This window comes from Centruroides sculpturatus, unplaced genomic scaffold (genome assembly GCF_000671375.1).
Source record: "Centruroides sculpturatus isolate CEXI.00-Female unplaced genomic scaffold, Cexi_2.0 scaffold639, whole genome shotgun sequence".
In the NCBI taxonomy this organism is placed as follows: domain Eukaryota; kingdom Metazoa; phylum Arthropoda; class Arachnida; order Scorpiones; family Buthidae; genus Centruroides; species Centruroides sculpturatus.
In genome coordinates, this window is record NW_019384778.1 from 239051 (window position 1) to 248057 (window position 9007).

The window sequence follows — 9007 nt, forward strand, 5'->3', positions numbered from 1 at the left end:
TATATATATATATATAATATTAAAAATTTATAGCTGTAAAAATGTATTTTGGATTAGAAAATTGCCTAGTGTGTTAATATTTTCTTTCAGCAATATGCATAGAGTAGCAATATACTTTCATTGGATAGTATTGGGGACATCCATAGTCCTTTTATTTGAATTCAACTATTAAAATTACTATTTATATTCTTCACTGCCAAAATTCTAGTAAATCAGTTCATTTTTAATTCTCATTCTGTGTAATTATATAAACACTGCCATTATAATATAACATTTATTATACTGAATTATATCATACAAATGTATAAAGTAAGTATCGAATTCTTATATAAATTGTAATCAGGCTGATATTAAGTCTGAAAAAAAATTATTCAAATATAATTAAAAATGAGTATGTGTGAAGTCGTGTAGTCGAGAAATATTGGTCGAGTATATTTTTAAAATAAAAACACACAAGCCCAAATTATTTAAAAGATATATAATGGATGAATTTTTGTGATAAGTAGATATATATGATACTTGTATTGATTGCTATCACAAACAGTTAACAGTTACAGTTATTAGTAAGATTGTAGATTTAGGTTTAAATATATATTTTGATACTTTAATATTCAAACAACATTCTGGCCCTTAACAGTTTCATTTATATTTTACTACATTCTCTAGAATTAATTAGGATAATAAATGTAATATTTTGACTGATTTCGGAAGTTGATCATCATCATCATCAGAATTGTATAGATTAAGGTGATTTATGTCACAATCTCTGGTGATGAAAAAAAACTGTAGTCTTATTCATAAATCATACATATGTATGCAATTAGATATGTTATATATTTAATTGTGAAGGGAAAAACCATGAATTTTTAATTTGATGTTTGAAGGTAAGAGAATTTAAAACATTAGAATGGTATCCAAGTTTATTTAGTCTCTCAAGATGAATTGGTCCAACTTTATCAGGAATATTATCACTGCCATGTGAAACTATGTCACTGATGAATATAAAGTGCAATTGTTTTCTTATTTTTTTTAATTATATTAGTTTGTAATAGAATTGTGTCAATAGCTAGAAAAGATAAATATCATGATGCAGCCAAATCATACTGTAGGATATTTAAACATTTGCTGAAAAAAGATGTAAAGATTTTACATTTATTTATTAAGTTTTACAATCATTCCATAATTATCAGAAAATCAGTTTCTAAAATTTTATTAGAATTATAATTTCAAACCTTTTATTTAATTCTTCTGTCTGGATAGTTTATGATTAAAATCTCAGGGACTGTTACCTTTATATACTGCAGTTTTTTTAATTATTATAATAGTTTAATAAATTTATGAGTAATTAAATGATTGTATTTACATTAATAATTTTCATTGCATAGTTTGTTTTGTTTATATAATAGAAAATTTATATAAATCTCTTTGTATACAAAGGGAGAATTTTGTGATTTTAAATATTTAAAAAATTTTTTAAATTTTAAGAATTGACTTGACATTAAAAATTATGTTTTAATTTAATTATTATTTTAAAATTCAATCACCAACATAACAGATGATAAACAGTATTATACATAACATCTATCATCAAATATAGAAAAACTGCAGTATGTTTTAATTTATACAATTTAAGATTTCTAGATCTTAGTCATATTTATCATTCATAATAGTGGTATATACAATGCATGTAAAGGTTTGTAGTTTGTATAGTGTATGATCATTTCTACAAACCTGTAGGACAGTTAAGATACAAAGCATGTGTCTGAATTGACTGTATCTGTGATCACACCAATAGTTTTGCTCAAATATAAGAAAAAAAAGAATTAAAAATTCTTAAATCTCTCATTGCTTACAGGTATGTTGTCAATTTTCAAATATATAATGCACTGCCAAAGTTCATGGTGGGATTATTTACACTCCCTAGCAGAATGAATACATCTGTGTCTATTATATTCAGTATATTGTTAAATAACAAGAATTTGTCTACTTTTTGTAACCCTTTGCATTTTTTTTTTCCTTTTTTTGGAAAATTTGTATCTGTAGATTCACAAAATTTAAATGTATTTGAAGAAAATCTGTTATATTTTAAACCATACAATTTGTATAAAAATATATAGAATAACTTTCATTATAAAACTGTGTAAAGTATTGAAAGGAATGCTGTATTTGCTGGAAAAAATGTCAAATGTGTGCTACACAGATTGTGTAGTGGAAGTGGGCACTTTTCTTTGTATTGTAAATTTTGCATTGAAATAAATAAAAATTTGTAATAAGTTTGAAACAAATCTAAATAGTTTTGTTCTCTTATATATATGAGTTTATTAGTAAAGTTGATTTTCATTTATTTAGCTTACAAGTATTTCTAAATATCAATTTTTAAAGATTCATGAAAATTTTCAATATACATCAAGCACATCTATAGGCAACAGCCAGCAGGTGCAATTACTACTAACTTGTAAGATTTGCTGAATAATAATGAAGAAAAGGTATTTTGTAAGAATGAATTTATTTTAACAGTTATGACATTGTATGCAAACTGTAGTTACTTTATCAGACAGAAGGCCTCCTCTATATATATACTAGTAGCCCGGGACGCCCCCTAGTGGGGGTTCTTTACAAATTTCCANTTATAGCTGTAAAAATGTATTTTGGATTAGAAAATTGCCTAGTGTGTTAATATTTTCTTTCAGCAATATGCATAGAGTAGCAATATACTTTCATTGGATAGTATTGGGGACATCCATAGTCCTTTTATTTGAATTCAACTATTAAAATTACTATTTATATTCTTCACTGCCAAAATTCTAGTAAATCAGTTCATTTTTAATTCTCATTCTGTGTAATTATATAAACACTGCCATTATAATATAACATTTATTATACTGAATTATATCATACAAATGTATAAAGTAAGTATCGAATTCTTATATAAATTGTAATCAGGCTGATATTAAGTCTGAAAAAAAATTATTCAAATATAATTAAAAATGAGTATGTGTGAAGTCGTGTAGTCGAGAAATATTGGTCGAGTATATTTTTAAAATAAAAACACACAAGCCCAAATTATTTAAAAGATATATAATGGATGAATTTTTGTGATAAGTAGATATATATGATACTTGTATTGATTGCTATCACAAACAGTTAACAGTTACAGTTATTAGTAAGATTGTAGATTTAGGTTTAAATATATATTTTGATACTTTAATATTCAAACAACATTCTGGCCCTTAACAGTTTCATTTATATTTTACTACATTCTCTAGAATTAATTAGGATAATAAATGTAATATTTTGACTGATTTCGGAAGTTGATCATCATCATCATCAGAATTGTATAGATTAAGGTGATTTATGTCACAATCTCTGGTGATGAAAAAAAACTGTAGTCTTATTCATAAATCATACATATGTATGCAATTAGATATGTTATATATTTAATTGTGAAGGGAAAAACCATGAATTTTTAATTTGATGTTTGAAGGTAAGAGAATTTAAAACATTAGAATGGTATCCAAGTTTATTTAGTCTCTCAAGATGAATTGGTCCAACTTTATCAGGAATATTATCACTGCCATGTGAAACTATGTCACTGATGAATATAAAGTGCAATTGTTTTCTTATTTTTTTTAATTATATTAGTTTGTAATAGAATTGTGTCAATAGCTAGAAAAGATAAATATCATGATGCAGCCAAATCATACTGTAGGATATTTAAACATTTGCTGAAAAAAGATGTAAAGATTTTACATTTATTTATTAAGTTTTACAATCATTCCATAATTATCAGAAAATCAGTTTCTAAAATTTTATTAGAATTATAATTTCAAACCTTTTATTTAATTCTTCTGTCTGGATAGTTTATGATTAAAATCTCAGGGACTGTTACCTTTATATACTGCAGTTTTTTTAATTATTATAATAGTTTAATAAATTTATGAGTAATTAAATGATTGTATTTACATTAATAATTTTCATTGCATAGTTTGTTTTGTTTATATAATAGAAAATTTATATAAATCTCTTTGTATACAAAGGGAGAATTTTGTGATTTTAAATATTTAAAAAATTTTTTAAATTTTAAGAATTGACTTGACATTAAAAATTATGTTTTAATTTAATTATTATTTTAAAATTCAATCACCAACATAACAGATGATAAACAGTATTATACATAACATCTATCATCAAATATAGAAAAACTGCAGTATGTTTTAATTTATACAATTTAAGATTTCTAGATCTTAGTCATATTTATCATTCATAATAGTGGTATATACAATGCATGTAAAGGTTTGTAGTTTGTATAGTGTATGATCATTTCTACAAACCTGTAGGACAGTTAAGATACAAAGCATGTGTCTGAATTGACTGTATCTGTGATCACACCAATAGTTTTGCTCAAATATAAGAAAAAAAAGAATTAAAAATTCTTAAATCTCTCATTGCTTACAGGTATGTTGTCAATTTTCAAATATATAATGCACTGCCAAAGTTCATGGTGGGATTATTTACACTCCCTAGCAGAATGAATACATCTGTGTCTATTATATTCAGTATATTGTTAAATAACAAGAATTTGTCTACTTTTTGTAACCCTTTGCATTTTTTTTTTCCTTTTTTTGGAAAATTTGTATCTGTAGATTCACAAAATTTAAATGTATTTGAAGAAAATCTGTTATATTTTAAACCATACAATTTGTATAAAAATATATAGAATAACTTTCATTATAAAACTGTGTAAAGTATTGAAAGGAATGCTGTATTTGCTGGAAAAAATGTCAAATGTGTGCTACACAGATTGTGTAGTGGAAGTGGGCACTTTTCTTTGTATTGTAAATTTTGCATTGAAATAAATAAAAATTTGTAATAAGTTTGAAACAAATCTAAATAGTTTTGTTCTCTTATATATATTAGTTTATTAGTAAAGTTGATTTTCATTTATTTAGCTTACAAGTATTTCTAAATATCAATTTTTAAAGATTCATGAAAATTTTCAATATACAGTAGAACCTCGATTATCCGGACTAATTGGGGATGAAGGTAGTCCGGATAATGAAAAATCCGGATATTCGAAACAAATACTTTAATTTGTCTTTTAAAGATAATACAACACGTTTTCTTTTCGATGACATATCTGTAATATTAAAAGTAAATACTGTATTTAAATCGTGATCAAATTTTCAAGAAACAAACGTTCGTATTGAATTTAGACTACTACTGACCAACGCTAACAGACTACCTATTGTTTAAAAGGCCCTCTGGTGGCGCAAGAAGACAGATTTTATAAAATAAAAAGCAGTTGAAACTGCATTTTTATGAATAAAAATTTGACAAACTATTTATCGTTTTATGACGAATAAAATTTTTTCGTCGCGTTCACGGCTTTTAAGTAATGCATAAATCTTCGAGGCGCGAGGCCCTTCGGACCGCGAGGCATAGGCGGTGGCCCACGTCGTCCATGCCTTACGCCGCCCTTGGTCATAGAAATGATGTAATTTGAATATAAATTATTTATAAATACGTATGTCAAGTTATATTTTTATTACTACGTAAAATATATTTAAGAGTTTACGACCACTGTGCTGGGTGAGACGTTGTTGAAACAAAAAAAGTTATGCATTCCATCACGTACATAAACAGTGTCGTAATTCGCCAAGTGCAAATCAGAAAATTCGTAAAATTTTTGTTTATTTTGAACAATCCGGATAATGGAGGTTCTACTGTACATCAAGCACATCTATAGGCAACAGCCAGCAGGTGCAATTACTACTAAGATTTGCTGAATAATAATGAAGAAAAGGTATTTTGTAAGAATGAATTTATTTTAACAGTTATGACATTGTATGCAAACTGTAGTTACTTTATCAGACAGAAGGCCTCCTCTATATATATACTAGTAGCCCGGGACGCCCCCTAGTGGGGGTTCTTTACAAATTTCCATGAGGCACGGCTCCTTTGACTTTTGTTTCTATCAATATGTTCTACAGCTCAGGCATGTAAACCTCGATTTTAAATGTATCCGCCATTTTTTCAACAAATTTCCCGTGAGTCAATGCGCGACGTTCACTGAGTCACGGGATGTCCTAAACGTGCGGCGCAAGGTTAATCGAGGCGCATAATAAGGCAAGGCATATAATAATTATATACACCATTCCGTGGTATAAATAATAAATTCGTATCAATAATTATTTTGTAGTAGGAATTTATTTATTGTTAATTTAAAATCTTCGCTAGGCGCCTCTAGTGTCCGTTATCATACCGTTACGCGGACAGACATAGACCCGTTGAATGGGTTATATATATAGATGTTACCGGCCAAACGGGTTTATCCTATGCGTGTCAGGATATACTAGTTTAGCCCAGGACAATCTAGTTTGGCCTAAATACTTTATGCTGAACTGATTTATGTACTACAAATAGGTGCCAGTGTAAAAAAAAATGATTTTGTGTAATTCACCACAGTACACCTAGTGGTTAAAGTGTACCTAGGTAACCCCAATGGCGGTGCTTAGGTTAGGCTGGTTTGGTTAGGTTAACTACATTTTTAGTAGACGTTTCCTTTTTTTCTTTTGTTCAAGAACTACCGTGAATCAATAACTAGTGACGTTAAACAATGGGCGGCATGCCGGGCACGAACAGTCCGAAGTGCCTCCATTGAGGTTACCTAGGTACACTTAACCCATCCTGAAAAACAAATGAAAGATTAAAAATGAACTTGTGTTCCTTAGTGTAACATATAAAATATTTAACTTTAGTTTGACTTTAGAAGTTATTTTTATTATTTCGTTTGAATTTTTGAAAATATTATCGATTGTTAATTACCTTTAAAAGTGCATGGCTTAATAAAAAGATACAAACTGATAAGTACTGATTAGCTTATTTTTATTTTATAGTTTAGAAGTGACACAACACTTGTACAAATCATTAATTTTAATCATTAATATACTTAAATCAGGTCTAGCCAACCCGCGGCCCGTCACATTAAATTGTGTGGCCCGCTAAGCGATATTATATATCTATTAAAACTTTCGTTTTCCGTTTGTGTAAACCAAAACAATTAAATGAAAATTTGCATGTGTCATTGTTATAATGTGTAAGTGTGAGTACGAATTCTTGGTATAACAATGAAATCTTATTCATTTTGTATTTGTTTTACTTTTTTAAAAGCATATTTGCCTAAATTGTGACCCATTGTAATGTTACGCGTGATGAAAGTGGCCCGTGAAAAAATTTAGGTTGGCCAGGCCTGACTTAAATAATAATTCTAAATCAGTTCGGCCTAGGACAAAGTAGTTAAGCCTAAAGTATTTTAGGCCAAACTAGATTGTCCTAGGCTAAACTAGTATATCTTGACGCGTAGGATAAACTAGTTTGGCCGGTAACATATATATATATAAAAGAACTGTGTTATTTGGAATTTTACAGTTTTAGGGATAGCTGGGAGAGAGATCTGGCAAGCCATGGAAGGATGTAAATTTCATTCAGGCTGGTGAGAGTTTGCCATGCAATGTGCAGTTGGGCATTGTCTTGCTGGAACACCGTGTTGAGTGGTTCAGCCACTGGAGCAAGCTGCACAGCCCACAATTTGTGTGACATACTGGTCTGCTGTCAGAGTATCAGAAAGGTGCACTAGGGCAGTCAGCCGATCAAACATGATGCCCAGTGTGGGGCCACTGTGACGCTTGGCAAAGAGAGTCTGTTAAATTTCTCTCCTGTCATTACCTGTGTGTAACAATGATTTGTGTTATATAAAGTTTTGTATTTGTATTGTGTAGCAACGCTTCGTGCCATATAACCATTGTATTATTTTTTATAATAAATAAACGGCCATGACGTGGCGTCGTTTATCAAGCCCCCCACTTTTTGGTTCGATATGACTTGAAACGGATCAAAGTAGTCGTGTATGATTTTTTAAACTTGTAAGGTATCCTATCTCTTTTCTATATGAAACAAAACATGTATACTTAATATTAATCTACTAATTGTAAACTTATATATACCAACCTCTCATTGTAATACTTTATGCTATAATGCATATTAATCTTACACTTTGTAAATGTAACTATAACATTTGCAATGCCTAAAACATCTGTAAACTGGCTGTGCTTACTGCGGAACCAGTTATGTAACGTTGGTTACGACATTAAAAGATTTGTGTGTGTGTGTGTGTGTGTATATCCTATCACTATCTGTGAACACATAACTTGTAACATTGATATATTTAACAGTTTATGGGCCCAGACACAGGTATTTACTGAGTGAATAGTGAGACACAGTTTTATTTTACGTAACGGGTTTATTTAGCGTACGTGTACAAGAACGAAGACAAGATGGCCGATAGTGTGAAAACGGTCATCACGAAGTTGAACAGGAATAATTATCCAGCTTGGAGGTTTAAAATGGAGCTGCTACTTATTGACAGTGACTTACGGGATGTTGTATGCAATCCACCACCTGAACCACAGACGAATGAATGGAAACTAAAAGATGGAAAAGCAAGAAGTAAAATCGGTCTCATGGTAGAAGATTTGCGATAACAGCTTATCAAAAAGGCAAAAACTTCAAAAGAAATGTGGGAATCGTTAGAAAAACACTATCGAAGATCAACACTTACACAAAAAGTAAGTCTGTATAAGAAATTATTTCACTTAAAGTGTGAAGAGGGGCAGGATATGGAAAGACATTTAAATAGTATAGAGCAGTGGTTCCCAACCTTTTTTCATTAGCGTACCGCGTAACATGTCATATCTCTAGATTGTACCCCTCATTTAAGAAATTTAGTGAGTACCCGTATTGTTAATTTTACATATTGTAACTTTAAATTAAAAGTAAATGAAAAAATGTATAATAAAGTTGTGATTGTTGCAAGGAACATATTTTACCTAATAATTTTTTAATACTATTAGTTTGTGATACATAATATATTATTTTTTCTGCCATAATAACTAACTTTTTTCTGTACCCCTAAACAACCTATCGCGTACCCCTAGGGGTACGCGTACCA